Below are 26,221 nucleotides of genomic sequence, written 5' to 3'. Positions count from 1 at the left end.
TTGACAAATAATTTATATACTATGATTGCGTAGTAGTTTCAAAAATCTCGCGTCAGCTTGCCCTTTTATATTATATATTATTACGATATCTTACCACCGCTTCCGTGATGTGCTATACAGACGTTTACTTTGAGACACTTGAGAGCGATATTTATCTGTGGCGAGTTAGCAAACTGTGTTTACATAAATTTGTCGGACGTGAATGGGTTATACAGCGAAGTAGGCAGTTTTTCCGAATAGTTATCAAAAACTATCTGCGTCACTTAAAAGGTCAACGCTTACGCTGACGTAAATTTCTTATAATTGTAATTTCAAGATTTGAAAATAATTCGCGAAAACTTTAATTAACAAACAGCTATGAGTGCTCCTCGAAAAGCTTTTTACACAACATTCATTTTTTCCGTTGTTTATCTTTGTTTAACAAACATAATATAAAGCTCGCCATTTTTATGTAGAAAAAGATGTGGGAGAAGGTGGGAGAAAGGAGATAAGAGCACTTGAAGCAATTTCAAAAATATTTCCCGAGAATTTTCATTTGCCCCTCCCCCTTTTTTCTCTCATTTCCCCCATTTACCGTTAATTTTCCATCGTTATTAATCGAGCACTTGCTCGGCCGCTTGGAAAAAGGTTTAATTTTTTTTTATGAAATATATATGTTTTCGATACAATATCACATTTTTTATCTAATAAAAATTGTCGACCACACACGATAGTAACTAAAATTTCAACAGATATTTTTTCCCGAACAATTGTTTTTTCAAGTTTTCGTTATGTTTTTTCCTTTTCTTGGAATTACTAGAAAAGGTAGGAAAACATTAATTAAACAAACAATATCAAAAACAAACAGCGTAGCAAAGGGAGAACATTTGTTTTTGTGTAATTTTTACTTTATGTTATTTCGAAAGAAATCACGAATGAAAGCAAACAAAAAATGTGTATATATGAACATATGTACACATGTACATATACATATATACACAGATATACTTGGGACTGAAACGTGAAAAAACATGAATTTCAAAGGCGGGAAGAGGGTGTTTTGTTACTTTTATTAAAAGCTATTTTTATACTTAGATTAATGCTTAGATAAATATTATTCGAAGTAACACTTTCTGAATGATGGTTCTTCTGATTGAATTCAAGTTGAATAAACCTTTGAAATTTCTTAACTAAATTTAAAGTACGAAAATTTTATATACATACCTATATTTAAATATATATTTTTACTTATATTCGCAATACGCATACGCAACATTAAAATTGGCAAATAAATAAAACAAAATTTCTGACCATTGAAATTAAATTTTATCCAATACGAGGATCATTTAAATTGAAATTTGTTTCTACATATGCATCAGTGGCGTGCGGTGAAATTCTCTGAAGGAGCAGGCTGTTCCCCTTGTATCCTGTTCGCGCATACGTAAATAAAGCTGTGTGACAAAAACAGAGAGAATTTCGCCGCACGCTACTGATATGTATGTATGTTACAAATTGAAGTGTATCTTCCAGTTGTTATATATTTTGACTAGTTATAATATACATATGTACGTATAACCAGGTACCAACTACCGTTATATGTAGTTGATGATTCATATGGCAAATTACATTCCAACTGGTCAAAATATAATACAACTGAAAATAAAGTTCAACTACAAGTAAATTGAAGAGGTTGGGTTTTTGTGAAAACGCTACTCGACCAGTAAATTGAGTTGGAAAGTCATATTTTTGTTTTGAACATATTCTTAGCGTTATCGTAATACGGTACTCATTACTTTTTATTCATAGTACGTAGAAAATATTTACACAATATTGAATTCTAAAGCATTCATAAAAACATCAGAGCTGTCAAAACTCAACTGTTACATAAAAACTGGTGCACATTGTTGAAAGTGCATTTGCGTTTGTAGAGGTATACTTTACGGTTACCCAAAATTATGCACTAAATTGCACTGAATAGCGATGCAGTTTTAAGTCCATATTTTCGAAGGCACCCAAAAAGAACCTACGAAATAGAATTCCACAAAAAAAGGTTCGCACCCTCGGATAACATAGAAATACCCCTTGAAGCTTTTTTGTGGAATTCTATTGCGTTAGTTTTCCTGAGCATCTTTGAAAGTTTGGATGTCTCGAGAGTACAATTATGTATCTTGAGTGCATTTTTCCGGTCACTATACTTTACTAGAGGTATAATTGCATTCGAATATAAATGACCTAAAACGCCTAAACACTTCAACTATAACATACATATATACATACCTATACTAACAACGCAAGTAGACGCTTTGGAATTTAATCTAGTCAGAAACATATCTTAACTTGTCTGTGATTTTGTCATTTAATTTTGTGGTTTTCAAAGCTTTAGTAGCTATTTTTCAATAGCATTTCATTCACTATGTCGACCGTCGGTACCGGAAATTGATTATCTGTTGAACTGCAAACTGCAGAACATTTGCAAAAAGCATACATTTAAGTAGGTATTGGACCATCTCTATACAGTTCAGATCTGGCGCCACCTGACTTTTATCTCATTTTGAAATAAAAGGAAATTTGAGTGGAAAACGCTCAAAATGTATTATATGTATGTATGTATAATATGTAGACCGTTGCCAACAACCATTCAAATGTACTGGTTGATACTAGAAACTGCATGTACATACATACATATTGTAGTCTTTAAAGAATGAATCATCAAACTCATCTAACGTCTCAAAAACGCATTTATGTCAATAGAAATTATTTTTATATTTAATTCCAAGCATTTTTTCAAATAACGAAGAATTTAATGCATGAATGCTTTTCTGCAGTCATATGAGAATATATCTACTGCATTTCACATGCATTATTTATTTTTATTGCAGCCATCGCTACAGCCGATAACTGCCAAACAAATTGCTTTAACTGCACCGAGTGCATCGTCAATCGAGATTGCGTGCGAATAACTATTGTTACGAATTTTAAATTTGACACACTGAATATTACAAATAAAAAAAAAAATTCAAATGTACGAGTTGACTTCATTATTTTTTTAAGTTTTATCACATATGTATGTATTTCCAACCTAGCATTCCAGAGGAAAAATATTTAGAGTTAATTTAAGATCTACTCACATATATCATACTAGTGTGTTCACTTCCAAGTAACTAATAAATTATTATTAAGTAAATATATACGTTATTACAATGAGAATTAAAATAATATATAATGTATTTATTGAATGTTGTATATTGTTTAAGTAGTAAAGATTAATAACCTAATTATTATTATAAGTCTATTAATTTCAATTTAATAAATTGTATGGAGGCTTATAAACATATAAGCCGATTAGTTACTACAATATCGTAATTTATTTTGTTACAAGTAAACTTGACATAATACTAATTAATATTTTGTGTTTTGCTTTACCGGTTTTATTTTCCCAAGAAATTTTTAATAACAGACGACTAAAATGAATAATGTTAAGAATTTTAACGAACGGTTTATATATAAAGATAGACTTTTTCAAAATTATGAATAATTTTTTTAATACTTACGCAACGTTCAAGTAAATACAATCATCGGCAAATACAAAGAAAAATCTACCAGCACATTCGACCGGAAAATAAAGTTAAAACGGTCGTGTAAACTGGTCTAAATCGGGCATTGATCTAATCCCAACGCATTTCCGCAGATCTGGCGGAGGCTGGAGCGACTTTACAGAGAAAGTATACGGGGGTTGGGTGTTGGAAAATCGGCTCGCCAATATCCCGCGGAAAACTCCACCATTTTCATTCGTTCGTTTAATATTCAAATGGCGTCAAATATTCGAACGCGGCTCTCCCCGGCTCTCCGGCTCCCGGCACTTATCCTTGTTCGCAAATTTTATTTGGAATTTAAATATTCGCAAGTTTGGCCCCGCCTTTCGCCTCTAATCCTTTTAGAGTTTTCCGCCGAGTTCGATTCAATCCGACCCGAAACATGTTCGCGCTGTTCAATGGCGCATTTCGTTCGACCATTATTATTATATACACACATATGTATATATCGAAATATCGGGACGTAAGAAAAAACGAAACGAGTCGCTTGATACAGTCATTCAATTTAATTTGTCACGGACTTATAGTGCACGGTGTACCAAACTGTCTTCCGTGCTTTATTTTTATCCAATAAATTACAGTATTCAAAACCTATTCTAAATAAAATTAATATACATATGTATCTATCTATTCACCATGCTCACCGGTAATTGCATAATCCATCTTAATTATAAATCTTATGGTAATTTGTTTGTGGCACTTTTTCACCGTTTAAATGTGCCTAAAAGGTGACATTATTGGTTCTAGGTAAATCGCTCAAAATATGATGTCTATTTTTTCGACAAATATATATTTGTTTAATTTATATAGATATATGTATAAAAAAAACTCGGTGGTTAACGTAAAATGCGAGCAACTGAGATGATAACATTTTACGCTAACCATGATGGACGAGTGGTCATGGGTTCAATCCCTGGCCCGGTGCTGCTGGCCACGCCTTGGATATATTTTGCTCTAGCTTGCTTGGATATATATTTACTCTATTATTAATAATTATATTATAAATTTATATAAAGTTCAATTTGGCTATATGTGTCACCTTGAGACAAAACTAATACTGGCACCATAGTAAATATAATTAAAAAAAATAATAATAATAATTTAGAAAAAATATTACACTCTTCAAAAATATGTTTAAATGTAAAAATCACGTATTTAATAAAATATATATGTATACTTGACTTTCCTAAACGTTTTTTTATATACAAATAATGTTTTATTTATGATTATTATTTGATATTGTATTTTAAATAAATAGCGACTTTCCTAAACGTTTTTTTATATACAAATAATGTTTTATTTATGATTATTATTTGATATTGTATTTTAAATAAATAGCGTATTTCATAACTATTTTTTTTTTTGTATTTCGAGCAGTTTATTTCGTGAATTGAATTCGAGCAATTTAGCATATACTGAAATCACTGCGTCCAATATATTCTTGAACGATTTTTTAATGCATTTGCCATTAAAATTACGGGGGAAAAATTTAATAGTCGAAAGTCAATAAAATTGTGGTCTATCCAAAGCGTATATCCCATTGTATGACAATCCACTAAATCCCGAGGCAATAGACCTTATCTTTAATGCAACGTTCAAGCCATCTAAGCTTTACTACTATACGAAATGGATATATTTTATTAAACTTAAACTTTATTCTCATATAGATATAAAAATGTTATCAAACATTATTCACTGCGTTCGTTCTATTATTCAAAACGGCTACCTACTGTGTGTTCGTTTATCATGTGTATAGGTATATAATATTATATGAAAGTTCATAAAAGTAAACATAGTACATGGTTAAAATTTAGTATTTATACTCATTACAACTATATTATATATTAAGCTATAAATATAAAGACTTGTCTATGCATAACTATTATAATTCGTGATAATATATTGTATCTTAAATTACATATTTTTCATAATAATCATATTTTCCTCGTATAAATTTCACATTTATTTAAGAATAAACGAAGTGGCAAATTTAATTATTTTATTTATTTTTATTATTATTTTTAAAAATATATTTTTACCAAAATGTCATTACGGGATTTTTTATGGATAAATTTACTATAAATAAAAAAAATTGAAATTAAATTAAAAAAAATAATGTTGGCATGTGAGTTTTGAAAAATTTTTCATATCTATATGGTTTATTTTATTTTTATACATATGTACATATATAGGATATACCAAAAAAGCCTAGCAGCTAAATCCCAATACGCCTTCTTGGTCAATTATAAACATCGATATACAATTTATAGAGCTATTTTACATATGGATAAATTTGACAAACATTTTTGCAGCATTTTATAAATGAGTAAATTTGAGATGCCGAAAATTTTAATTATCCGAGAAAAAGGACAAGGTTGCAAATTTGTTGGAATTGTTTCAATGAAATCAGATAAATTGGCAAACTCTGGTGGGAAGCAATTTGCCTGGAGTCACAAATCCAAGGTCTAGCCAACTTCACCGGGCCAGAGATTGACCCGTAACCACTCAGTCGGAATGATACGCTAACCACTGATCTATGTTGTTGGATATGTTTTAGTTCAACTTTTCTTAAATTTCTAGTTTTTCTTAAATAAAAAGTCTAGCTTTAAAGCATTTATAGTTCAAATCAGTCAATATAAAAATCATTTTAATTTAATTTTAAATCATATATATTTTAACTATTCCGTCTGTGTGTCTATGTTTCTGAGATATGCTCGCCGTACTATAATAGTCGTTACTATTCGACATACATATATATGAACGTAAGCTAGACCACCGCCAACAAAACGGCGTACGAACGTAATACGAATAATAACAAAAGAAAACAAGTTCTTTAAAAAAAGTTCTTTCAAAAAGTTTCCGCTAGGAAAATAGACCGAAATAATTTAGAAATAATAAATCGCCATCTATTGAAAAATTATTTAATTAACTAATTTCTATATTATATTGTTTATATTGTAGGTAGGTAGGTAGTTTTTACCATTTTTTTTTCATATTAAACAATTAAATATAAATATATTTAAAATTTGACCGCGTGGGAAAATCGGACTCATGACCGATGACACGTTTCTTTTAATTTTTTTTTATTTAATAACTTAATATGTCGAAACCCATGCGATAATATGTCATCGGGTACAACACTAGTTAGTTTATAATAATCACCATCCAGCTATACAGAATGAAGCCTAGATGCTAAAATTTTAACATTTAAAAATATAACTTTTTTTTGCATTTCCTCCCCCTTTCGCCCCTCTTCAACCAACCCCCACTGGTGTGTATGCACTTTATTTTAAGGCGCATTGGGCTTACCTGTTAGGCCTTGCAGATATAAATATATTAATAAAATAAAATAAAATAAAACACATGGTTGATTATTTTAAGTTGAAAAATCGTTAAAAATTAAACATATACATATATACATATATACCGGTCTCCGTGACGAGACAGAATATTAAAAGACAGAAAACGCAAATATCAGAAGGCAAAGATCGAAAATCGAAAGATCTTAAGTCGAAAGATAAAAAAAATGGTGAATGGTAAACGGTACATACTCACTTAATTTGCGCGAGCAGGATATAACAGGAACAAGAGGAACAGGCTTTTCCTCCCGTATTAATGTGCGCGCGCAGAATACGGGAGGAAAAGCATGTTCCTCTTGTTCCTGTTGTATCCTGCTCGCGCAAATTAAGTGAGTATGTACGTGAGTATGTACCGTTTACCATGCACTATTTTTTTGTTCTTTCGACTTAAGATCTTTCGATTTTCGATATTTGCGTTTTCTGTCGTTTAACATTCTGTCTCGTCACGTAGACCCATATACATATGTACATATGTATACATATGTAAATTCAATTTTAAAAAGCACGACTGGTTGAATCTAGGTTCTCATAGCTAGTACCGCACACAATTATATTGTAACTTGAAAGAGAGCTTTGTACGGACGTTCGACGATATTGCTCTCCCGGTGCAAATAACACTAATCTGCTCTACCAGGGCCGGACTTTAAACGTCTCGCGCGTGTATCTTCGTCGCCGTAAACAACTCAACCACTATCTCCGCGGAAAACGGGGTGAGTTCGGAAAAGCAAGAGAGGGTGGTGGAGCTCAACCCGCGGAAAAACGTTAGACGAAAATTAATCACGCCGCAATCTCGCCGAGGGCTTAAACGGGTCGGGAGAGCCTAATTTCACCGTGGCTTTTAAAGCACCCACCCACCCTCCGGGACATCATCCCCTTCACGTGCTGTGATGTATGATTAATTTCATCCTCAATTTAATCTATTCGCTCACTTAATTTGGCGAGCGCGCAAATATGAGATTGCCTACTACGCCCCGTGCGTTTTCCCCCCCCGAAATAATGGAGTTCTGCTAAAATACCCGACAAACCACGTGTGAAGGGTTTCGTATGAATTTGACCTTCTATTATATATTTTAAATATTGATAATTGTATTCATATTATGTATAGGAATACAATATAGATATAAAATGGTGAGCGGAACATGTGCGCATCTTCAATATAAATTATCAGATATATGTATATATATATATGTATGTATGTATGTACATACATACATATATGTCAAATTTTTGCAAAGGTTTCCACTTGATACTATACTCGTGATGGATCGTCGTTCTTGAGTCTTTACGTTTCCTTATTGTTCAATCGACTTCTTAGTATAGAGACAACCCACATTTATTTACTAATATTTATTTGTCAAACAGAGGTACTTCGTGATTTATATTTCTCGTTTAATTATTTTTGTAAACTATTCATTTATCATCATCATTCAGAGCCATTCGCCATCCACTCGTGGATGTAGGGTTCTTCAACATGCTTCCATTCGTCTCTTTTTTGGTCAACTCTCATCAATTTTTTTCTGATTTCATCCACCCAACTCCCCTGTGGCCTTCTTTGCACCCTTTTACATTCTCTTTGGTACCATTTGAGCACTTATTTCTTCCATCTATCATCCGTTCTTCTAGATACGTGACTCAACCATTGCCGTTTCAATTTATTTTCTATCACCATTACATCAACGAAATAATATTATTGATATTGAATATGCAGTATGTATGTATGTATGTATGTAGAATTATTTTATTCCACGCGTATTTAACAGTTGGGCTGAAAAATTTTTCGATACCATTTTTATAGTACGATTTGTCTTTAGCCTCAAAATAGGCTTCAGTTTCGGCGATTACCTCTTCATCGGCGCAAAATTTCTGTCCAGCGAGCATCCTCTTGAGGTCTGAGAACAGGAAAAAGTCGCTGGGGGCCAGATCTGGAGAATACGGTGGATGCAGAAGCAATTCGAAGCCCAATTCATGCAATTTTGCCATCGTTTTCATTGATTTGTGACACGGTGCATTGTCTTGATGAAACAGCACTTTCCTCTTCTTTAAATGGGGCCGTTTTTCCGCGATTTCGTCCTTCAAACGCTCCAATAACGCTACGTAAAAGTCGCTGTTTATGGTTTTTCCCTTTTTAAGATAGTCGATGAATATTATACCATGCGCATCCCAAAATACTGATGCCATAACCTTGCCAGCCGACTTTTGCGTCTTTCCACGCTTTGGAGTCACTTCATCACGTGCAGTCCACTCGGCTGACTGTCGATTGGACTCCGGTGTGAAATGATGGAGCCATGTTTCATCCATTGTCACATATCGACGCAAAAATTCGGGTTTATTACCATTGAACAGCTCCAAACACTGCTCAGAATCATCAATTCGTTGTTGTTTTTGGTCGATTGTGAGCTCGCGCGGCACCCATTTTGAACAGAGCTTTCGCATACCCAAATATTCATTCACGATATGTCCAACACGTTCCTTTGATATTTTTAAAGTCTCGGCTATCTCAATCAATTTCACTTTACGGTTATCCAAAATTATTTTGTGGACTTTTTTGATGTTTTCGTCGGTAACAGCCTCTTTGGGGCGTCCACTGCGTGCATCGTCCTCGGTTCTCATTTCGCCTCGTTTAAACTTAGCAAACCACTTCTCAACGGTTGATTTTCCTGGTGCAAGGTCCGAATAATGTTTATCAAACCAAACCTTGGCTTTAATAGTATTTTTTTTCGCCGAAAAACAATGCTTTATTAACACACGAAATTCCTTTTCATCCATTTTTTCAAACTAATAAAAGTTGCTTCACTCAAAATGCTATAACTCACAAACTAATAGTACGACAGCTGTCAAATTTATACACTTGTCTTTTTAAGGTTAGGGCTAACTAAAAATCATATGGATTTAATACTAGTAGTGCTATCTATGTGTCAGCCTACGAACTTTTCAGCCCACCTAATAAAATCCCAACAATGATTTTTCCTTTAATTTCCCTACTGATTTTTTGATCTGGTACAATATTACTCGACAATGGTCTTGTTCTCTTTGTGTACAAAATAGACATATTTGTAGTGTCCTAAACATTCTAATAAATTGAATACAAAAGCCTTAAAAACAATGAAGGAGAGGGTGCTGAAGGCAGGCTTTTAATATCTAAGAATACTACACTTAAACAGGTAGATGATGGTTGTGTTCTTTTTGACGTGTCAACAGTCGAATAAATAAGACAAAAACAAACAAATCTTCACAAGTCACGAGGTGAACACGCAAAACGGGCAATGAAAGGGTAGAGAGAGAAAGGGGAGATGCGGGAGGAGGGCTAAGGAAAAGGGGATGGAATGGGAGAGGACCGTTGCGACTCCTCAAACAAAGATGTCAAACAAAAACTTTTGAACTCTGAAAACGAATGGATAGCAGATAAGACCAAACAGCGCGTCCCAAATAAACCTTCCGAAAAACAAAACAACAATTTATTGCGGATTGATAGATTACTTTATGCTGTCAGCGCTGAGGAAATTGCAAATTCTGGTCCCTTCTTCTTCTGCGGTCCGTTCACGAGATACTTCTTCCGCAAAGTAGAGTAGAAGAAAACGAAGAAAATGACCCCTTCACCCAACACCCACGTTCCCAACCCCCAACTCGAACAACCCTTAGGTACATATAGTGTGTAATAAACTTGTGATGGCTCAGAGTCGCCTTCAGACTGGTTCATCCAAATATATTGTAGAACTACATAATTATTCAATGCGTATTCCAGGAATATGAAATTTAGTCGAGAACATGTTTGAAATAAAATTGCTCATAAATGCCATATCATTGGCGTGTTAAGCAACACTTGTTAATCCAACACTATTGCACATACATACATACATATGTACATATGTATAATAAAACATTTCACTGTAATATAATTTCAAACTTTTTCAAAGTCATGTAGCCTTTAAGAATTGTTGAATCATTTAAATCGATTCGTAAAGCTTCGATGAATATTTAATAATATAATATTTATTAAATATGTAATTCTTGGAATGGCCAAATTATTTTGTATTTCAAGCAGTTGAATTTCTACGAATAAATATATAGTACATTATCTATTTTTTTCATAAAATGATTTAAAACATCAGCTCAATTTGAAACGATACTTTCTACTGTACCTTAAACTTTATTCGGAAAGTGAATGGAAACTTTTAGGAGCATCGAAATCAGTTTATACCCTATCGAGAAGTCTACTCGAAAGAAAATCCATTAGAATAGTTGATAAACTTGATCGCTCTCCAAATATTAACTCAAAACCCGAATGCCAGCACATCCTTTTTAATCCCCGTACACATAAGTGGAATAATCATTCAAATATATTCAAACAGAATCTTTAATTTACAATAAAAAGTCGCATATATATTATAAAATTGAAACGTGGGGACGAATAAAGATATATGTATGTTTCAATTTATTGATTAATAATACACACATCATCTAACGATCTGTTTTCACAGTTTATCTGGGATGAAAGTGGAAGGGATTCAAAATGATTGAGTATAAATTTATCAATAGAGTAAATATACATGAGTCGTGTCGTGAATAATATATATTATTATACTATACATGTATTTAGATCGCAATTGGAATAAAGATATACATATGTGTTGCTTTATTATTTTACAATTCATCACAGAGTGCATTAGTACTTGTTATTCGACTCGCTTGTAAAAAGATAAATGTGTAACAAATCTTGCACTGATGATACGAAACGTGATTCTTACAGACTTATATTTACATTTAAAAGTTATATTGAACCGTAAATAATTCTATCCATGATTGTGTATTAAGGCTAATTTTGGATAATGTGATCTATCGATAATATAGTATCTGTATATGTATATAGATACATATATATATATATATATATATATATATATATATATATATATATATATATATATATATATATATATATATATATATATATATATATATATATATATATATATATATATATATATATATATATATAGGATCCGGATGTGAAGGATTCCAAGTGAAACGCAGATTAAGTCAGAACTATGTATTTATTAACACATATCTTCGGGCTTGTTCTCCAACAAGTGAAAATAACAACACGCATCCGGTCTCTCCCATGCATACCACACACACTCTATCTCGGCTCGTTTAAAAATCATCCCTACATATATATATATATATATATATATATATATATATATATATATATATATATATATATATATATATATATATATATATATATATATATATATATGTATATATATATATATATATATATATATATATATATATATATATATACATATATATCTACATACATATATATATATATATATATATATGTATATATATATATATATATATATATATATATATATATATATATATATATATATATATATATATATACATATATATATATGTATATAAAAATCAATGTTTGTCTGTCTGTCTCGAATAGGCTCCTAAACCAAAGAACCGATTACGAGTGGCATTGCAACGCAATCATTTCATATAATGAGTTTTAAAATCAATTGTCGTATTCACGATTTACTACAACGTCCAAGAAAACCACACACCACAATCACTCGTAATCACACTCGTCCGTACGCGGCTTTACAAAACCTTAACATCTGAAATGAAATTCTCAATCAGTGTCAATGAAACAAAACTGCTCCGGATTGTATTAGAATTTTCATTACCGACCCGAAATGAAATCGGGATGCATTCGGTGCCGGCGTCATCTCGTTGCATTTAGCAACTTCACAGAGGCGGCGAAATGACGCCGTTGCAGTTTTAATATGGCCGACGTCGCCACCGGCATGCAGTTGCATTGCGCTACTTGTTCCCTTTGGGCAAAATCAATATGCGCTGTGCATTTCATATGCAACCGAGCCCGGTTTGTCGGTCTCGTTCGGTTTTCGGCTGCTGCATTTCCCTTTTCGACTTCGGTCCCGTACAACCGAACGTGCTCCCATTCTAATTATTATCATCAACCGGCGAACTTCATCGCGATGCACTTGCGGTTGCTCAGCAAATGGATCGCGCTCACAACTTCCAAACTCGCATTAAGCAAAATCACACACACACACACACCCACTTTACACTCGATTGTCAGTTTGAGACTTCCGTCTGTCTACAAAATTACCTTCTGCAAGCTCAGTACAATCTATGATACTTTGACTTGTACTAGCATTCTGTAACCTTATAGACATTAAGAACTTCGGTGGTACATTTGGCAGTACGTTTCATCCTACTGTCAGGTTTTATTTAAGAATACTTGGGAAAGGCGGCCAAGCCTATGGACCCAAGTGGTTTTATAATCATACAGTGGTATAGAAATACAAAAATCAAATAATATAATAAAAAATAAAATAAAAAATACATTAACTTATCAAAATAGACGAAAATAAAATAAACAAAAAAAAACTAATTAATTAAGTAAAAACACATAAAGAGACATTGAGAGCCTATAATGCAAATTTTTAAGGTATAATGTGAAAAAGATAAAGTTAGAGGTGCTTGGACAATTAAAATCTGACATATAATGGTGCTTACGGACTAAACCAACGACGATTTTGGGCCAACGTTTTAACCAGCAGGATAAAACCAGTAGCGTACAAAATATCGAAATAAAAATTAAATTTAAAAATTGAAATTAAATATCAAAATTAAAACTATTATTATTTTATTAAAATTAAATTCAAATATCAAAATAAAATTATAATCAATATATTAAAATTAAAATAAAATATTGGAAGTTAAAAAATGCCCAATTTAAATAAATTTTCGAGATTGACCTAAAATTATATCATTAACAATCACATCCAGGTAATCCTCGACTTTTGTTTGTCGAAGATGTTTTGACTTACGAAGATACGCACTAAGATCGAAAAAAAATCAAAGAATTATTATTTTTACTTCCCCGTAATGCACAGTTACTGAGAATATATCATGTATTAGTATGTATGATCCAGCAATGGCCGGCAATCCGTTGCGTTGTCGGTACATCAATCGAAATTTTTTTAGTCTTCAATTGTTTATCTCGTCGAAATAAATCAATTAATTAAATCCATCTCAGAGGTAAATTTTATCGGCTAATGTGTGATTATTAATTTTATTTCGACGAAAGAAAAAAAACCCTTTGACAAATCACCGACAACCGACATCGACAGTTTTTTTTATTAAATGTTTCATCGACGGCCGAAACACAGTAGTATGTATATCGTGACGACTTTTAAGAAATAATAACAAGGTTTTTTTCCGCTCGTAATCAGAGAAATTATAATATTTCTCTGTTTGTAAATGCGTATCGTCGTAATTCAAAACATTGTTGTAATTCAAAACATCAACGATGATCTTATTTTAGCTCAATCTTGCTCTTTCGCTTAATTTTGATATTTAATTTCAATTTTTTAATTTAATTTTTATTTCGATATTTTGTACGTTACTGGTTTTAAAAGTTGGCCATAAATCGTTGTTGGTTTGGTCCGTACGCAGCATAAGACTACTGGCCACTTAGCTGTTATAGTCTCAAAATTTTTGGATTCTTAAACGTGTTTATCACGCTTATTTTTCACCATCGAACTAGCGGAAGCAATTTAAATTTCCATCCGTGACCAAACCACGCAAAATGTTAAAGTTTCAAACCGATCAGAAAAATATAGGAAATAGTGTCAGGCCAAAAGGTGAAGTAAAACTATAAAAGCCCTGTAAAAAAAGGAATTTTTTTAAGAAACTCATCAAGATTATTTTTAAAAAGGTTTAAGTCACTAATTCATTAGATAGACTTAAACCACTCTATTTGAAAAGAAGGATTCTCTAATTATTTTGTAGAAAATATATTTTTGGAATCTGAGAGTATGACCTCTCAGATGAGTGTAATTTTTTAAATTAAGGAGGTTTATCATAGAGCAATTTTATTTATATTATAATTTGATTTCAATTAAGTAGATCACCTCTCATTATATTACAGCCATATTATATTACAGTCTCGTAAGTGTTAAGATTCATTCTTTTCAATATAATATCATATGAAAGTAATTTAATAAGTGATTTAAGCTATAATGTTGTTGTTTCTGGAGTACATATTAACATACACGAGTAAATAAGAATAGTTATTGTTCATGTTGTTCAGCTTTATTGTATTAATTAAATTGGTCATCGTTTCAATGCCAAGTAGCTGAAATTTCTGGAGTAAATAGGAGCATAATAAAATATAAAATGCCTATGTTTACCGTATGCTAGTAAGAGTCAGGAGAGGAGAATCCTGATCATACCACTCATTTTGAAGTAAGCCGCAGGAAAGTAAGATTTTCAATTTTAATTTTGCTCTCCTATTTAGTAGAGCGAGGTCTCAGTTTTTCATTTTGGCCAATTAATTTATATTAATCTTTGTGTTTTCCTTAGTATTAGTACATATTAGTACATTATCTTCTCATATCATCATTAAAATCAATTCGACCATGTTGGTGGCTACCACTTTATTTCCTTCCCGACCGTCATATTAAATAGCCGTGCATTATACTACACTATCATTTCATTCCGTTCGCTATTAACCTATGCTTCACCTGTATGGAATAACGCCTCGAATAATAACCTTTCCAAGCTCCAAGTAATACAAAATAAATCCCTAAAAATAATTTATAATACACCCATATATACTAACCTGAAAAAACTGCATGCCATATATAATATTCCGTTTGTTACAGACATTACTAACAAACTAACCAGTAGATTCTATGACAGAATCACTAATAACCATACTAACACACTTGTGAAGAGTCTCGGTGATTACAACAAAATGTCTATACCCTTCAGGTATAAACACAGATTACCTAAACACAATCTGCTTTAGGTCATCGACTTTAGAGAGTCTTTAATTAATATTATGTATTAAATGTATTATGAACATTTATAAGGATTGTAAATAGGTTTTTGAGCTCTTTTTCCTATTATGCTTTAGATTAACATTAGAATAATATAATACTGTGACTAATAACCACATTAAATTAAATTGTAAAATAGAAAATGATCAGTAGATCAGTAGCTATTAAAATAGATATAAGATGTATTGTGAACATAATTTCGTAATAATAAAAAGCATTTGAAAATCAAAATCAATTCCGTTCGCCATTCCCATAAAGTTTATATTTTTGAATAAATACGATGATTATGTATTGTACATATATCTATAAGTTATTTTTTTTTATTTTTACATAGATATAAACCAGCAAGGCTTGACAGGAAGACCCCAATGCGCCTTCTTGGACAATTAATTACAAACAATGCAGCATTTTATTATTACATAAATCAATGTATTTCCAGAAGCTGAAGAACACGAAATAACAATTAATTACTTAATTAATTCATTGAGACATATATGGATTTAGATTTTGTACATCATTTTTACAAATCGTACACACAATAAATACAAAAGATTTGTGACAACAGGAAAGATATTTTTTTTCCAATTTTTGAGGAACCGTTTCAACAATGATCAGATAAAATTGGCAAACTCTGATAAGAAACGATCGATTTGGAGTCACAAATACCCCCAAATCTAACCAGCAGTATGGCGGATCGAACCCACTGATCACTTGGTGCTAAACATACACGCTACCATTAAGCCATACTGCTGGCTATTAAGCCATACTGCTGGTTATTTAACCCACTAACGGCAATCAACAATTGGAGTTGCGGTAACCACTCGATGCAAACTACCAACTTACATCTCTAATGGGGATGAGAGAACCAAGAATAGGAAGGGAGATTGAACGAAGAGGAAGAAGCGCCACTCACTTCCTGCCAAAATTGAATTTTATAAATGGATTCGTGGCATCCGTGTCCCACATACGGAGATTCAGTCCCTATTTTCACGCAGTTTCGAAATCTCCTTTCCTTCACGACTACATAAATAAAATTGCATTCAAATGAATTGAACTGTGAGGTGGAGCAACTCCCTTATCAACATTAAAAAATGCATGACAAGAATTTTGGAGTATATTTATGTACATATATAAAAATATATCAATGCACAATAGATAATGTTTATGTAAAGGAGCTTAGATGAATCTATTATTTCTTAAATATTGATTTATAGAGAAACCTTCATTGTGTGTGTGTGTATATAAAAGTGAGCACTTTTGGAACAATTGAAACTGTGTGTAACGAGTGAAGTTTTACGTCGGAACGAATGGTATCGAAAACTTGGTGCAAAATCTGAGCTGCAACCGGGCCAAGAGCACAACTTCCGTAATGAGAAATAAAGAGGTAACGTTGGTCGGTTGTCACATCCAATCTTCGAAAACGTTTTTATTTCAATCTTGTCGACGAGCAAGTGTGTGGTTTTGCTCGCGGTCGTAAAATTCCGCCGCAAAACTATAAACAAACTGTGATAAATTTCACTGCTGCGATGTGTATCTCTATCTATCAATTTTCTTCTTTCCAAATTGAGTCGTGTATCGCTGCGTTGTTTTCGTGCTTTCGATATGATTAATTTTTGTAAACTTTCGAGATTCAATTATTTATCCGAAGAAAAATGTGACACGCGTAGCCAGTGAATATCAATTGCTTATCTAATATTTTGTTTTAAAAAAATATTTATTTTTTGTAAAAATATATCTTTACACTTAATATACATTTCATCCACACGATTTATGTGTACATATGTAACATTTAAGCATTTATTTTTATTTTGAGACATACATACATACATATGTATATGTTACAGTTGAAGTATATCTTCCAGTTATATATTTTGACTAGTTAGAATATATTCCGACTAACCCGGTATCAACTACCGTCATAGTCGAAGTTTATATTCAGTTGTAGTATATTTTGACTAGTTGGAATATATTCCGTCCGATTTATATGGCGAACTAAATTCCAACTGGTCAAAATATGTTACAACTGAAAATACAGTTAAATTATAAATTGATGGAGAGGTTAGGTTTTCGTGAAAACGTCGCTCGATTAGTAAATTTAGTTGGAAAGTCACATTTTTGTTTTGAAAAAAATCTTAGAGCTATGGTTATACGATACTCCTTGATTCGTAATACCTAGCAAATATTAACGCATTATTGAATTCAAAAGTATTCGTAAAAACATCAGAGCTGTCAAAACTCGACTTACAACTTACAAGCTAACAGTGTATTTATTTGCGCTTGTAGAGATATACATAATTTAATAGTTGAATTGAATTCGAATATGAATGAACAAATATGCCAGTTGGAATATACGGGTCTACCTCACGGGCCGGAATGTGAAATTACCAAAAACGAAAATATCGGAAAGCAGAGATCGAAAATCGAAAGATCTTCGTATTCTGCGCGCACACATTAATACGGGAGGAAAAGCCTGTTCCTCTTGTTCCTGTAGTATCCTGCTCGCGCAAATTAAGTGAGTATGTACATGAGTATGTACCGTTTACCATGCACCTTTTTTTTTGATCTTTCGACTTAAGATCTTTCGATTTTCGATCTTTGCCTTCCGATATTTGCGTTTTCGATAATTTCACATTCCGGCCCGTCACGGAGATCGGGAATATACATATGTATTACAACTGAACATACTTTTCGACTGTAACATATACATACATATATTACATAGCGCGAAGATACGGCGCAATATTACTTGGCGTTAATGAAAATTCGAATTATGAATGTACGGGTGCACTCACCACTATGGCATCACGCCATGCGAGAATATTTCCACAGTAGCAAAAGAAAACCGATTCTGTTTGATACGTTTCTGTGACATGTACTGCTGTATAGTATGAATAGATCGTGTCGGTGACTGCTGTTTGAATACACCTCTTACATATTACGGAGCATGTGAATGTGTCAAGATAGGAAGTACTAAATAATATTGTTCGTACTGCTGTTTACGTGTAGTTGCCGGCTTGAGCTGTACTGGTATAATATAAACGAACCTTCATGCTTTGCTTCCATAGATACATATATGTATATGTATTTCCATTTAATATAAGCAGTCAAAAAGTAGGTATTCTTAATCATATTTACTATGTTTTACTTTATTTTCGTTGGCAATCCGATTTGATTCATTATAATATATTATATACGATTTTTTCTTTATGTTCTGGCGTTTCAAACTACATTTATATGTGTATGTATGTATTATTTTATGCAAACGCAGCAAAAAGACTATTAAGTTTTGAACGGTCATTCTTTCTTAATAAATTAAATAATAAAAGAAAATTTAATATTATATTATTAGGCATAAAACATACTTTTTGTGTCGTGAAATTGTATTACGAAAGAGGTCGTAATAAAAGGGAGTCGCTGAGTAATGGTGGCCTCCATTGTTGTACACTACATCAAAACAATGATATTGCTTTTTAATGAAATAAATATACACACTTATTTTTCATAGTGAATTTGAATCACGAATAAAATTTATAAACGTTTATTATACGATGGCATGTCTAATAAAATTCATTTCAATAAATTTCGGTGCGATCGTCTAGAAATTTATACGTCGAAATTATTAAGACTGAAAAGAAAGATTTCTATATACATACATACATATTCGTTTAAGAAATGTATTCCGTTTGAGAATACATTACAATGTGTATTTTATATTACATAAATATACTTACGGTCGTACGATATTATCCAATCCCGGTGGAGGATTTGGTAGATTCGTCTCTGCGACAAATTCGCTTATACACATTTACATGTTTGTACATCCGGGAAATTTTCTCATTGAAAACTCGCACGATATATTCTACAGATATAAATTTAACGAACTACTGAGACAGATCCGTGTATATATTTTATTATATCGCATACACATACACACATACATACATAAAGTCCTCCATTCAAATACGGAATGGCTCAGATTGTGCACAATTGATTTATTCGTATGCGATTTGGGAATACACAATATCGATACTGTTATTTCGGATTTTCTTTTTATCTATATTTATGTTACTGCGGTTGTTTTTTTTTTTCCTTTCCTCCAACTAGTTTTCATTTTTTTCTGATACGGGAGAGCCTTAACTATTGACGATGTCGATACGACAAATCTCCGTTGAATTTTATACGAATGTAAATATACATATACAAATCATTGGATAGATTATGAGTAAACGTTTGCCATCGTCTGTTTGCACTGTATATAATTATGGAGACCATCGTACACGTTCGATCAAATAGGGAAAGCATTTCTAATGTTCATATTTGCCCACCGGAGAATCGAGTGTGTGCCTCGAGGTATTCCGATTGTAATTTTTATTTATTTAAATATGCATTTTTTTGTTTCGAAAAGAAACAGTACGTACGGTCGGGTACAAAATTTTCATAAATATTTATGTATGCACGAGGCGGAAAAAAATAAGCATCAACTTTAAATTTGATTAAAGCTTCTGAAAATTCTTCTTTACAGTCTCTTTTGAAACAAAAAAAATGATACATAGCAACATTGCCCATATCACTAGTTAAGCTCTTGCGTATTAATTGGTTGAGCGTATAATTGACCAATTTCGTAGTTTAATATCATAATTAAAATGTATTAAAAAAAAAAACATTGTAAAACATTAATTAAATTTCAGTGTGATAGGTCATCTACAGATATGTACGTATGTACATTTAAAAATAAAGCGGTACTTAACATTTATATTTTAATATTTTTTAATTATATTATATTTCACCATGATGCCATTACGGGTTTTACCCCTGAGCGATACCTATGGTAATAAACTTGAACATATATAAATTTATAGATTATAAATTTGAAATCATATTCGAATAATAGGTAGGATAAGATGGTTATGCCATTTGATGAGAAACCGTTTCAAAAATCTATATTTATTTTATTTTATTTTATTATACATATATGTATACCAGCAAGGCCTAACAAGTCTACCCCAGTGCGCTTTCCTGGCCAATTACAAACAATGCAGCATTTTTATTACATAAATCGCTGAATTACGAGATACTGAAAACTCGAAATTAACGAGACATCTATGAATTTTAACTTGTACATACATTTTATTGTACATTAATTATACTCAAATAGTGGTGACATAGTAGGTAGGAAGGTTTTTAGCCAATTTAATCGAGGAACCGTTTCAACAATAAAATCAGAAAAATTGACAAATCTGATAGGAAACAATCGACCTAGAGTCACAAATATCCAAGTCTAACGAGCAGCATTACAGATATACTCAGAATAAATTGTTTTCAATCAAGGTCAACTCACGCAATCGAACACGGCGCCTCTCGGTGCTAGGCAAAAGCCCAACCACTGGGCCATGTTGCTTACTAAATTAAAATTATGAAACTCTGAACTAAATTGGCAAACTCTAATAAGAATCGATCAACTTGAAATCACAAATATCCAAGTCTGACCAGCAGCACTGTAGAAATACTCCGAATAAATTCTCTTCAATCGAGGTCAACCCAGGAACCCGGGAACCCCTCAGTGGTTAGAATCGACGTAACCACATTATGACATCATGGAAAAATTAAAGATTTAAATAAATAATAAAAATATGCAATTATCAATACAATCAGGCGTTAGTAGAACCCCACCTTGAAACACCACTTATGCCTATTCTGAATTTCAGTTTTCTTTTTCCAGTCTCTTACATTCCGCTATTTTAACATCATCTGTCGAATTTTCTCACAATACTTCATATATTGATACCTCCTACATATACATATGTGGTAAGTAAATTAAAAAAAAATGCATCTTACAATGGAGCTGCTGTTTGCATTCCCCCCGTCATTACAAAATAACTCAAATCTCTGTAAACGAGCTCTACCAAAGTGCCATAATATGCTTTATCGCGCAAATAAGCTAGAAAAAGCTTCCATAATTACATTTGACTTTGTAGGGTGCAAGAAAAAATACGACAACAGAGATTGGTCAAGTGAAATGTCGTGTCGTTTCGCGTATGTATTTTTGATATGTCACGTAGTGGAGACGTGCCAGTGTCAGGAGTCGACCCCCGGGTTGGCGACATCTGGCCGAGCTGGACCTTTGCAAAAGAGACGAAAAATATTCAAATTTTCTACAGCGCGAAAAAGTCGCATTTATTATACAACGACACAAACCCCTGTCCTCCCCCCCTCCCCCCCTTTCCTCATTTCCCCCTTCGCCTCCGTTTTTTAGCGAATTTATTCACGTCTGTGTTTATGCGCGAGTCCCGGATTTTATTTTACTTTTCACTTCGCGAAAATGTCCTTTTCATATTTATGCCGACCTTTGATATCCAGACGAAATAAAAATAATACAAAAAAAATCACGCGCGTGCAGCTAAAGTGTATTTTACTTTTTCTCCGTTTATTTTACCCAGCAACAAAGAAGCAGAGTGTGTGAGTGGACCTTTAAACTGTTTTACATTTTGAATATGACTAGTAAACTTGAAAATACTACATATACAAAAAATATCGTATATATGAATATATACATATTACGTTTCCATAAAATGCGATATGCAAATAAAATAACCAGACCTTAGTTTTAACTGAAATCAATTAAAAAAAACAGGTTCCACCGAGATTTGAACTCGGATCGCTGGATTCAAAGTCCAGAGTGCTAACCGTTACACCATGGAACCGCACATTCACCACGAGATGCGCGATTGATAGCATTTTGCTCAAAAAATCTGACGTGCAAAAATGCATATGAGTTTGAAATTTCATGAACTGTCATGACCTCAATATACTGACTAAATTTACTATCTAAAGTTAGTATCCCAGACGGACGGAGTTAAAACGGACTGCATATTTAAATTGGTCAACTCATATAAATTATAGCATTAAAACTATTATTCTTTTATGTATGTTATTAGGCGTGTATTTAATTTTCTTAATGCCAAGGCTTTGGCCAAAATTTATAAAACCTATATTAGACAAAAACTTGAATTTGCTTATTCCATTTAGACATGTACATACATATGTATGTTTAGAAAGTGTCCAACGAAATATTACAAATACGCCTTCCGAACTTAAATCACTTTCATATGATATGAGATTGAAATGAATAAAACTCTATACTTTGGAGGCAAGAAGAATGAGATGTGATCCTATTTACTTTAGAAATTTCAGCTAATTTGCATTGAAATGATGACCAATTTAATTAATACAATTCAAGCTGAACAATATGAACAATCACTATTCTTATGAACACGTGTATGTTAATATGTACATATGAGTGTTTTGCCCGTTGAAATTTCAACGGGTGATTTCGGAAACAAATTGATACATGATTTAAAATAAAGTTACAATACGCATAGTAATAAATTAATCGGAATCGGAACTGAAACAGGGATCGGTATCCAGAATTGAAAATGTAGTCCGTATTTAAAACGAAAAGGAATCTGGAACCGGAAATGAAATAAGAATCGGTATCCAGAACTGAAAAAAGAATCCGGATCCGGAACTAAAAAGTAATCGGGATCTGGAACTGAAAAAATAATCGGGATCCGGAACTAAAACAGTAATCGGGATCTGGAACTGAAACATCAATCGGAATCGAAATCTGAACAGAAAAAAATCCAAATCGATATCGATATCGGCATCATAAAAAAAATATATTTTTTGGATAACACGTCACGAATTCTACCAACCAAAGCTAGATACATATGTATAACTATTACATTAAACCAGGTCTGGGCAAACTGCGGCCCGCGTGATTTTTTCCAAATTACTTATTTTCCTTCAATTTTTTTAAAATAGTGTTTATTCATTTTTTTTTATATATCCGTGAAGTGATTATCATACAATCCCATGTATTATAATGTAAACGTGAGTATAATTTATTATAATGCAATCACATTTATCGACTTGTGACTTGTCACGGGGTTGGTCATATTATATGAAATCAATTTCATATAATATGAGATTGAAAAGAATGAATCTTTATACTGAAACGAGAATAATGAGAAGTCTATGAAATTATAAATACAATTGTCTTATGATAAACCTCCTTACGTTCAACAATTACACTCATCTGAGAGGTCATACTCTCAGACTAAAAAAATATATTTACTTCAAAATAATAAGAGAATACTACTTTTCAAATAGAGTGGTTAAAATTTGGAATAGTCTATCTAATGAACAAATAACTTTTAGTAACTTTTTTAAAAATAAACCTGATGAATACTAAATTTGAAAAAATACAACAATTTAAAGCTTCCTAGGTGAATATTTGCATAATCTTGAACGATATTAATATCAATCTATCATTTTTTTATTATGTTAATACCTATTAGTTCTATTGACAAATTAAAATATCAGTAAGTAATTTTTGAATTGCCTCTTCACCATCATCTATGTACATAGTTTTGCCTCCTTAAATGAGAAGATGAGAGAATCCCCGCGCTTTGGGGTTAACGTTAACACACATCCGTCCGGAGAGTGCGTAATCCGCGAAATCATTGAGGCAGACGGCCGCCGTTTAGAGATCTCCTTTTACGCCAAATCCTTCAGATCCCCAAATTGCCGAATTAAGGTTAATGCGAAACACCTTAACCGCCGCAATTATTTCAAGATACTTATCCGAGATTGCGCATTCAGCAAACAGAATCTCGCCGCCTTAAATGTCAAGTTCGACCATTTACACCGGTTCGTAAAAATTTTCGCAAAACATTGCGTTAAAATGGCTTTCTATGTATTTTTATTTTTATTTTTGCCAAGCGAAAGAAGCGGCACGCTGCTTTTGGAGACTGACACGTTTCAAACGTCAAAAATTCTTTTTAACGCTTCATCTGTCTGTCTGTACGTTTTATCTACGTTTTTACACCTCTTAAATATGTACATATGTATTTGCATTGTGAAATCACACATTTATTTGAATTAATACATATTTATATAAACTAGCTTACATATACGCCTTCCAAAGCTATTATAAGTTTAACCTTTCCGTAATTCTATTGTCAAATAAATTTGCTCTTTGATAATATCATTAGTTCACTCTTTAAGACGTATATATATGTAGTAAATATCCTATTATAATATTTTATTTTATTTTTATTTTTATTTTATTTGTTGAAAAATCAACAGACAACAGGATGTACATAGATATGTATAAAAAAACAAATAGTAAATATATAATATATGTAACATCCGAGTCCAATAACAGATTTTTACAAAAATTATAAAAAAAAATGAAAAAGATAAATATAAGGAAAACAAATGAAAAAGAAATGAATAAAGGCTATAACATAATATATACATTATTAGATAAAAAAAATTATAATACATTCATTAATGTATATATACATACTTAAAATGATTTGCATATTATAATGCTATGTATATACGTACATATTTTTAACCAGCAGCATGGACAAGTGGTTAGCATATAATGCTTTCGAACAAAGTGGTCACAAGTTCGAGTCTCACTAGTTGCTACTGGCCAGACCTTCGTTTGTGACTGAAGGTCAATCGTTCCTGTCAGAGTTTGCCAATTTATCTGACTTTCATTGAATCAGTTCCTGCAAAATTGGCATCCCGGTTCATCTCTGTCGCAAAAAATTGAGCTACTCCAGCATCTCGATTTTTCGCTGGTTTGTATGAATGCTGCAAATTTCTCCATAGATGTCTCTGCGGATGTTGATCGTATTTTGCCTTGTATAATGCTCACAATGCTTCTGTACTATGTTTGACTATAAATGTCGTTTTTAATTGAAAAAAATATATAAAAATTTGTACTTATTTATAGTTGTGTATTTCTTGATCCGTATAGTACACTCGTCGCATTAAAGTGATCTACAACACAAGTGTACGTGATTGATTGAATGAAAAATAAAATTAAATATCATATTTGTATGTATGTATGTACAATTTAAATTCTCTCCTTTTGAATCCATTCAAAATTCCTTTCATATATCCAAATAGTCATGCGTGAAGTATACATCATTTATATAATACTTCATATTACTACATGCTGTACAATGTCAGAAACCAAAGCCTTGAACCAAAACACAAAATTTAATTTGTGAAACCACATGTTTTTACAAGTGGTTTACATTTGTCAACTTTGCTCATGCCCTCGGTGAGACATCCATTCCCGCGACGAACTCATTAATTTTTTTCCGTCATATTTTCATTCATCTATGTAATTAGTTCATCAAATCTGAGATCTACCATTTTCCATCCAAATGATAATTGAATCAAATTTAATTGTAATAAAAATCCGACTCCCTTCAAGGGGTAGCATTTTGAACAAGTGAAATTAACGAATCATTTTAGATTGGATTTAATTTTGAGCCCGTCGTGTACCCGAGCCCACATTAGCGGCAAAAACTTT

At 32.2% G+C, this 26,221-nt stretch overlaps 1 non-coding gene across 1 annotated transcript; it reads right to left on the bottom strand.

Annotated features, from left to right (window-relative positions):
- Positions 1-22,454: 22,454 nt before the first annotated feature.
- TRNAQ-UUG (transfer RNA glutamine (anticodon UUG)) lies at positions 22,455-22,526 on the bottom strand. The gene has a single exon. It is a non-coding gene; the product is annotated as a tRNA-Gln (tRNA).
- Between the last annotated feature and the right edge of the window lie 3,695 nt (positions 22,527-26,221).

The sequence above is a fragment of the Arctopsyche grandis genome, chromosome 6 (genome assembly GCF_051622035.1).
Source record: "Arctopsyche grandis isolate Sample6627 chromosome 6, ASM5162203v2, whole genome shotgun sequence".
In the NCBI taxonomy this organism is placed as follows: Eukaryota; Metazoa; Arthropoda; class Insecta; order Trichoptera; family Hydropsychidae; genus Arctopsyche; species Arctopsyche grandis.
This window is presented reverse-complemented; position numbering and strand designations above follow the sequence as displayed.